The following is an 8,854-nucleotide window of genomic DNA, read 5'->3' as shown; positions in this document are numbered from 1 at the left end:
GAAAATACCAGCAGGATAAGGGCTCTCCAAAGACACATTCCGTTGTGTGTTAACTAGACAAAAAAAAAAAGACATTGTACAGTTTAAAAACAAATCTTACACAGCTTTACATTTCAACTTTTTCTTCAAAAGGAATGAGTTGTGTGTACAGGGAGGTTAAATGCTTTATAGACTAGAAAAAAAAAACTGCACCAGAATCAACTTATTTATTCATCATTACCATTTTCTTCATCCTCATCCTCCTCCTCTTCATTTTCCTTCTCTTCCTTCTTTTTCTAGCTTTTTTCAGCCTTGATGACTCCCTTGTCCATCACATCAGGCCTCCCTTTAGCTCAGTATGCAGTATCCCATCTCCTTTCAGGATTTCTCCTTCAGCGTGGCCGCCACCTTCCTTTTGTCTGGCTGCTTGTCACCTGCAGCCGTGTGACTCCACATCTCTCCCAGCTGCTTGGTGGCATCACCAGTGGACAGGCCAGATGCTCCCCTTTGATTTTTGGAAAATACTCAGAACAAAACAAGACAAAGGCCAAAGGAGACCTGCTGGGTGCACTGGGACACTTGAACTTCTTTTTTGTGTCCCCTTTAGGAGGAATAGGCTTCATTTCTCTTCCATAGCAGGCCTTGTCCGCCTTTGCCATGTCTTCACATCTTCCTTTCTCCTTAGCAGACATGGTCTTCCACCTGTCTGAGCACTACTTAGGAAACTCTGAGAAGCTGACTGAAGCATCTGGGTCCTTCTTGTGTTACTTCCGGCAAGTTTGCACAAAGAAAGCACGTGTTGACATTCTGCCTCTCAGCCTCTTAGGATCTACTTGGCCCACATTTAATTATCTCTCCTCAGCAAGCATAGAGTCGCCCGGTGCCTGACCACCTCTCACTTGCCCTGGTGTTGCCTCTGTAGAGTTCCATGTACTCCCGAAACTGGATTTTTTTAAACACCATACAACCCAACAAAATATCGTTGAGGGCTGGACATAACCATTGGGTCTAAACCAGCTTCTACACCACCACCCCCCACCACCATTGCAGGCCTTTCCCCAGGCCTTCCTGCCCACAATGCCCCTTCCTCATGCCTTCAAGCCCTCTCATTCCTCAAGGCTGCATTGGGTTCCAGCCTCTCTCCTAATGGTCTTGCAGATTCCTGCCTCCCTCCCTGAACTTGGCCGCTGGGTTCAACGGCCTGAGGTCTTGGTCCTTGATAAAATGACCTCTGCGGGGCCCACATTTTCTGGGTGTATATTTTGGAAAGTTCCCCTCATATCTTATCAAGGCACTAGGCCTCCAGGTGAGGCTGGCAGCTCCTTGCACATGGGGCAGAGATGAGTTAAGGAGCTGTGTTACAGACTGAAAATGCCTCCTCCCCCAAATTCAAAATTCATATGTTGAAGCCCTAACCCCCAGTGTTATGGTATTTGGCAATAGGGTTATTGGGGATTAGGGTTAAATGAGGTCATGACAGGATTAATGACCTTATAAGAAGATGGAGAGAGAGAGAGAGAGGTCTCTCAGCCATGTGAGGGCACAGGAAGAAGGTGGTCACGGAGAGAGTCCTCACCAGAAGTGAAATTGGCTGGCACCCCAGCCTTGGACTTGCAGCCTCCAGAACTACGGGAAGTCTACGTCTGTGGTTGAAACCACCTACCTGGACTGTGGCATTCTGTTGTGGCAGCCTAAGCAGACTAAGACAAGCTGCTTTTCATTCTCAGTGATGCTCAGCCCATTACTGTGCACAGAGCTGATCTAGACTTTGTTCAATATCACATCCTTACATTAGCCTGGTGGGAAAGTCTCAGGCCATAGAAGTGCAGTGCAGGGATGGTGAGGGAAGAGGAGGAGGGACCAGACAGAGGCTGTCTGGAAACAGCCTTCTGACTGAGTTGCTGAGAGCCCTGGGAGCCGCTGGCCACGCCTCCCCAGCAGTCTGCACCTGCTCGTGTCCCCAGCCACTACCAACCCCACGGCCTCCCAGCCCTCTGCCAGCTCTTTCCTCAGACACTATCAAGATGGGGGCCACACCCCTCAGCCCCCTCCAGGACAGTCGGATGGCACTGCCAGCAGCACGGGGTGCCAGAACCCCACCCACATGGACCCCAAGAGCTCTGTCTCATTTCAGCTTGTTCCACAAATCAGACCCTCAGCAGAGCAAACTGAGCTTCCTGACAGCTGGCCACAAGATTTCAGATGTCCCACAACACAGGGAAGAAACTGTGATGGGGCCGTGAGGAGCCACAGGCCAGCAATCTCTTCCATCCACACCTCCCACTAACAAGCCTGAGAAGAGCCCTGCAGAATCCAGGAGCAGAGGCCAAGGGAAGGGCATTAATGGGGAAGCAGAGGTGAGAAGATCGATGTGAAAATACATGTTTATTGTGTTCGGTAACCTGTTTCAAGAAAATAAGTTACTTGACCTCCCCCTGACCTTTCTGAGCCGTTCACAAGGAAACGAACATTAGCTTTGCAGCCATGGAGCTGTGACCATCTTTATTTAGTTGATGCGGGTTTGCAAGGTGAGGCAGTGTGCCTCTGGGAGACATATATTTCTTAGCGGGACCCCAAACTTGCCTTCAGGGTGATGGTATTTAACTCTCTTCCTCCCTACTGAAATGTAATTTTTGTAATTGATATATAATTGGCATAAAACATTGTGTAGGGCTAGGGGGTACAATGGGTTGATTTGATACACGTATATATTGCAATATGATTACTAACATAGCATCAGCTAACACCTCCATCCCATTCTCTAACTCAACAATTTGGTGACGTTTCCCAGAACAAGTGCTAAAGAGAGCCTAAGGCTTCCAGACTTGCCCTCAGTCTGAAATGTCCTTTCTTTCTGAGCAAATAGCAGGCCAGAACTTCTCTCAGGTGAAAGCAATTCTGTTCATAAGAAGATGGTAGGACCACAGGTTGAAAATACAGATAACTCAAAAGCTGGTTTTGACTACCTCCTCACAATCAGGATTTATAGCATAGCTTCAGTTTGCATTGTTCTGAGAATTCTGTGCTGTGACCTGGATGTTTAAAGCAATTCCACCCTCACGACCTAATCACCTCTCAAAGGCTGCACCTCCAAGTCCCATCACATTGAGGGTTACAATTTCAACATATTAATTTGTAGGCACAAACACTCTAGCAATAGCCAAGACTTTGAGGAAGGGGTTCAAGTCACCACCAGAAGGTGGCACAGAGAATACAGGGTGGGTTTTACAGCCAGGCAGCCTTGGAGACTTGGAGACTGCAGGATTTGGGGGCTGAACAAACAGCCCTAGGTTCAAATCCCGGCTCTACCATTTAGTATCTGTGGAATCTTGGGCTAGCCACTTAACCTCTCTGAGCCTCAGTTTCAACCGTAAAATGAAGACAATAATCCCTGGGTGTTTATGAAGATATGATGTATATTTTGTTGGTGGTGCCAACCCAGGGACATATTTAGAATAAATCAAGGCTCTTTCTTTACTGCAAAAACTGACACATAGAGAAAAACAAAACTGGTCTTGCCTAGCCATTACAGACTATTGCTTTTTCTCACAATCTGACATGATGTAGAAACATCCAATGAAGAAGCTGGCAGGTACTGAAATGTCAATTATAAGATAATTATCAATCACTGCAAGCCCAGCCTGTTCCAGGGAAGCTGAACTTGCGTGGACACCCTGGGCCTCTGATCCAGGCTCCCAGAGCCCAGGTCTTCCACTTTGGCAGATGATGGGGCTCTGTCCCCTGGGAAAAGGAGTTTCATACAAGAAAGAACTTTCATTATCTTTGCCCTGAAGCAACAGCAACTGCCTGCAAAGAGCAGGGCAAGGAATGAAGGGCAGTGAGATGTAAATTACTGGGTTTCCTCCTTGGTGGTTAGTCCCTTTAAACATGGGTAGATTCAGAGAAGCGTTGTGTTTCTTTATTTGGTCCCTCTATTTCCACAGTCTCAGAGATGAGCAGGTGACCAACCTTGACCTCCATCCATCATTCAGCCCCCTTCTGCAAGTGGGGAGCAGAGGCTGTGTTAGACCAATGTATCCCCCAGTTCTCCGGAAACCAAAGGAAGCCGGGGTCTTGGTGGAGTCCGTTGGGAGAGGAATGTTACTGCCCACCCCCACCGTTCACGGTTCTTGAGTCTATGACTCCCTGATTCTGGGATTCGACACAGCAAGCTTGTCCATTTATGCAGTCAGTATTTACTGAGTGTTACAAAAGTTACAATGTGCTGGGACGTTTTCAATGTGTCAGGACCAGGCTGAGCACAGAGGACACAGAAGTGACTGAGACAGCATGATCCTTGCCTTCAAAGAACTTGTTCTGAATTCAGGGATCCTCAACCTTGACATCTTAACACTATCGAAATTTTGGGTCAAATAATTCTTTGTCGTGGGAGCTGTCCTGTGCATGACGGGGTAATCACAGCACCCCTGGGCTCTCCCCACTAGATGCCGGGACTGCCCTTCACTCAGTTGTGACAACCACAATGTCTCTAAACATTGCCAATCATCCGCCGGGGGTCCATCCGCCCCATCACCCCACAGTTAAAGAACCACTGTCGTGGTGGGAGAGGCCACACAGCGGAAAGGGCTAAACGGGCCAGAATTCTCTCACCCTCTTTCTGCTTGACCTTGGGGGAATTACTCACTTTCCTGAACCACAGTTTCCTTATTTGCAAATTATGGGTGATAATCATACTTTTACAAGGTTGTTAGAAGAACTAAAGAACAAATATGTGCATTGGAAGATGGCGGCAACATAGGTGGGAGCAGAATTCACTTCCCCTCAGTGCCAGGGAAATACCTAGCTGATCTGAGGAGCAGAGCGAACAGCCAACAGTACTCCAGCATATACGAAGATTAGAGACCAAAGATAGAGGACACTGAAAGATCTGACGGTAAGAAGAGTGCTCAAGGACAATAAGGTCCCCGGGACCCGGGACCGCGCGGTACAAGGGCTGCAGAGGCGCCAGCCCTGGCGCAGGGGCTGCTGCAGGAGTCCTGAGAGAGGGCCAGGCTGCGCTGTGAGCAGCCAGGTGCTTGATTGGACCAGGGGGGCTTGAAAAGGAGGAATTTCTCAAAAAGAAAAAGAAAATAGAGACACTCAGGGGCTAGTTAGAGAACTCTCGGTGGTGGCCGAGGCCCCTGGCGCCCCTCCCCCCTCCGCCCCTGGACTGCGAACGGGGAACGCGGGGTAAGCAGCACCGGCGCTCACCTGAGGTCCGGTTGCGCGCGGTAGCGCGCGCGCAGATTAGCGAACGGGGCCCGTACTGAAACCCCGGAGGGGCGCCCACACCTGAAACCTCCGAGATCTTTTGGAGCAGAGACTAGCTGCTCCACCCACAGACCCAAAACCTCGGAACCGAGGACCGCGTGATTCGGTCCCAGGGCGGCCCCGCCCACCCGAGAGTCTCAAGCCCCGGACAGCTGGATCGGGCCCCCAAGCGTAGAGCCTCTGGCTCGGCGGCGGGCTGCGCGCTCACCAAGCGTAGGGCCGGCTGGATGCGCACTTCCCAAGCACAAAGGGGCTGGCGAGAGACGTAACACCAAGGCGGCTGAACCAGCAGTTTGCGGCGCGCCAGCCTCCCTAGCCTGGGCGGCTCGATCGGTCGGCCGGCTGCGCGCTCAGAGCCCAAATAACGTCACAAACCCGAAGCGGCTGGATTCCCCTGCTGCGCGCGCACGCGTCCGGAGCCAAAGCGGCTGGAGCGGCCACTCGAGAGTCCCAAGAACAAAGCTGCTGGATTGGCTGATCAACGGCCTGATTGCCTGCCAGGGACCACACCTACAAAACAGTGAAGAGTGTGACCCAGGAAGGAAGAAAAGTGAAACCAATCCTTCCAACCACCGCCTCCCGTTGCACAGACAGGACAACAGCAGAAATAACCTGAACGGTTTAAAGCCAACAGAAGATTTTTTTTTTTTTTTCCCTTTTTTTTTTTTTTTTTTTCCCTTTTCCTTTCCCCCTGAACTCCTTCTTCCTCTCTCTCTCTTTTTTTTCTTTCATTCCTTCTTCCTCCCATCCTTTACCATTTTTATGTCTTCTTCCTCCCTTCTTTTATCTATTTCTATGTTTTAATTTTTGTTAAAATTCCTTCTTATCTTGCCTCCGATCTTTCTTTAATCCTTCTTCCCTCCTTCCTCCCTTTCCTCCTTTCCTATTTCCTATTTCCCTCCTTCCCATCTTTGGTTTTTTTCGTTTGTTTGTTTGTTTTTTCCTTTTCTTTCTCCCCCCCTTTCTATTTTTCCCACAGGTGCGACAACAAAACCTGGAGTGCTGAAAAGACTAGAGTTAGACCGTGTTAAACACATAAACGTCAGCTCAAGACCAGTGAGCACAGGAGAGTAAGGAGACAGCACCACCGAATCCCATTGGCATTCTACCATAAAAGTTCATATCATAAACCCAGGGATTCAGAACAAAGCAATTTAAGAAGCAGAGGCCAACAAGAAGAGCCTCACAAACAATGGGAAGACAAAGAAACAATTCCCAAATGAAAGGAAAGGAGGAAGTCTCAGAAAGAATACTAACCGAAAAAGAGGCAAGTCAACTATCAGATACTGAGTTCAAAGCAATGGTCATCAGGAAGCTCACTGAGCTCTCTGAGCTCAAAGAGAACTACCAGAAACTACAAGGAAACTACAATGAACTCACTGCAAACTATATCAACATGAAAAAGGAAATAGAAAATATCAACAAGAGCCAAGAGGAAATGAAGAATACAATTTCTGAATTGAAGAACACAGTAGAAGGAATTAAAAGCAGACTTGATGAAGCAGAGGATCGGATCAGCGAGCTGGAGGATAAAGTAGAAAAAAACACCCAGAAGGAACAAGAAAAGGAAAAGAGGCTCAGAAAGAATGAAGAGGCAATAAGGGAAATGCAGGACAACATGAAACGTAACAACATCCGTATAATAGGAATACCAGAAGGAGAAGAAGAAGAGCAAGGGATAGAAAACCTGTTTGAAAAAGTAATGATGGAAAATTTCCCTAATCTGAGGAGAGAAAAAGTCACCCAAATCCAGGAATCACAGAGAGTCCCAAACAAGAGGAACCCAAAGAGACCCACTGCAAGACACATCATAATTAAAATGGCAAATTTCCAAGACAAAGAGAGGATCTTAAAGGCAGCAAGGGAGAAAAAGGAAGTAACATACAAGGGAGCCCCAATAAGGTTAGCAAATGACTTCTCAATGGAAACGCTCCAAGCCAGAAGAGAATGGCAAAAAATATTCCAAGTAATGAGAACCAGAGGCCTCCAACCAAGACTACTTTACCCAGCAAGGCTCTCAATCAAGATAGAAGACCAAATAAAGAGCTTCCCAGACAAAAGAAGTCTAAAAGAATACAGCTCCACCAAACCAGCTCTGCAAGAGATGCTAAAGGGACTGCTTTAAGGAAAGGAAGGAAAAGAGAAAGACAGAGGAACACAGGTAGGAAATAATGGCAATGAATAACTACCTATCGATAATAACCTTAAATGTAAATGGATTAAATGCTCCAATCAAAAGACATAGAACAGCTGAATGGATAAGAAAACATGACCCACACATATGCTGCCTACAAGAAACCCATCTCAGGACAAAAGACTCACACAGACTGAAAGTGAAGGGCTGGAAACAAATTTTCCAAGCAAACGGACAGGAAAAAAAAGCAGGGGTAGCAATACTCATATCAGACAAAATAGACTTCCAAAGAAGGGCCATAAAGAGAGACCCAGAAGGTCACTTCATAATACTCAAAGGAAGAATCCACCAAGAAGACATAAACATTATAAATATATATGCACCCAACATAGGAGCACCCAAATACATAAAGAAAATCTTGGAGGATTTCAAGAAAGATATTGACAGCAACACAATTATAGTAGGGGATTTTAACACCCCACTATCAAAAATGGACAGGTCTTCCAAACAAAAGATTAACAAAGATATTGTGTCACTTAACAATACCCTAGAGGAAATGGACTTAACTGATATATACAGAGCTTTTCATCCCAAAGAAGCAAAATACACATTCTTTTCAAGTGTCCATGGATCTTTTTCAAAGATAGACCACATGATAGGACACAAAGCAACCCTCAACAAATTCAAGAAAATTGAAATCATATCAAGCATCTTCTCTGACCACAAGGGTCTGAAACTAGAAACCAACCCCAAGGGTAAAAACCCAAAACACTCAAAATCATGGAGACTGAATAGCATGCTATTAAACAATGAATGGGTCAAGAACGAGATTAGGGAAGAAATCAAAAACTTCCTGGAAACAAATGAAAACGAACTCACAACAACCCAAAACCTATGGGACACAGCTAAGGCAGTCCTGAGAGGGAAGTTCATAGCAATACAGGCCTACCTTAAGAAGTTAGAAACAGTTCACACAAACAACCTAACCCTACGCCTACAAGAACTGGAGGAACAACAACAAAGACAGCCCAGAGCAAGCAGAAGGAAGGAAATAACCAAGATCAGAGCAGAACTAAATGACATAGAGACTAAAAGCACAATTGTAAGGATCAATGAATCCAGAAGCTGGTTCTTTGAAAAGATAAACAAAATCGACAAGCCTTTAAGTAGGCTTATCAAGAAGAAAAGAGAGAGGATCCAAATAAACAGAATTAGAAATGAAAGTGGAGAGATTACAACTGATACCACAGAAATACAAAGGATCGTAAGAAATTACTATGAAGACCTATATGCTAAGAAATTTGAAAACCTAGATGAAATGGACACATTTCTAGAAAAATATAATCTTCCAAAACTGACTGAAGAAGAAGCAGAAAACCTGAACAGACCAATATCAGCAAAGGAAATTGAAGCAGTCATCAAGAAACTCCCATCACACAAAAGCCCTGGACCAGATGGTTTCACAGGAGA

General features: G+C 46.4%; 1 pseudogene; it reads right to left on the bottom strand.

Moving 5' to 3' along the window:
* Positions 1–206: 206 nt before the first annotated feature.
* On the bottom strand, positions 207–827 carry LOC112314784 (high mobility group protein B1 pseudogene; annotated as a pseudogene).
* Between the last annotated feature and the right edge of the window lie 8,027 nt (positions 828–8,854).

Source organism: Desmodus rotundus, chromosome 1 (genome assembly GCF_022682495.2).
Source record: "Desmodus rotundus isolate HL8 chromosome 1, HLdesRot8A.1, whole genome shotgun sequence".
NCBI lineage: Eukaryota > Metazoa > Chordata > Mammalia > Chiroptera > Phyllostomidae > Desmodus > Desmodus rotundus.
The sequence above is the reverse complement of the archived record's forward strand: the minus strand, read 5'-3'. Positions and strand labels throughout refer to the sequence as shown.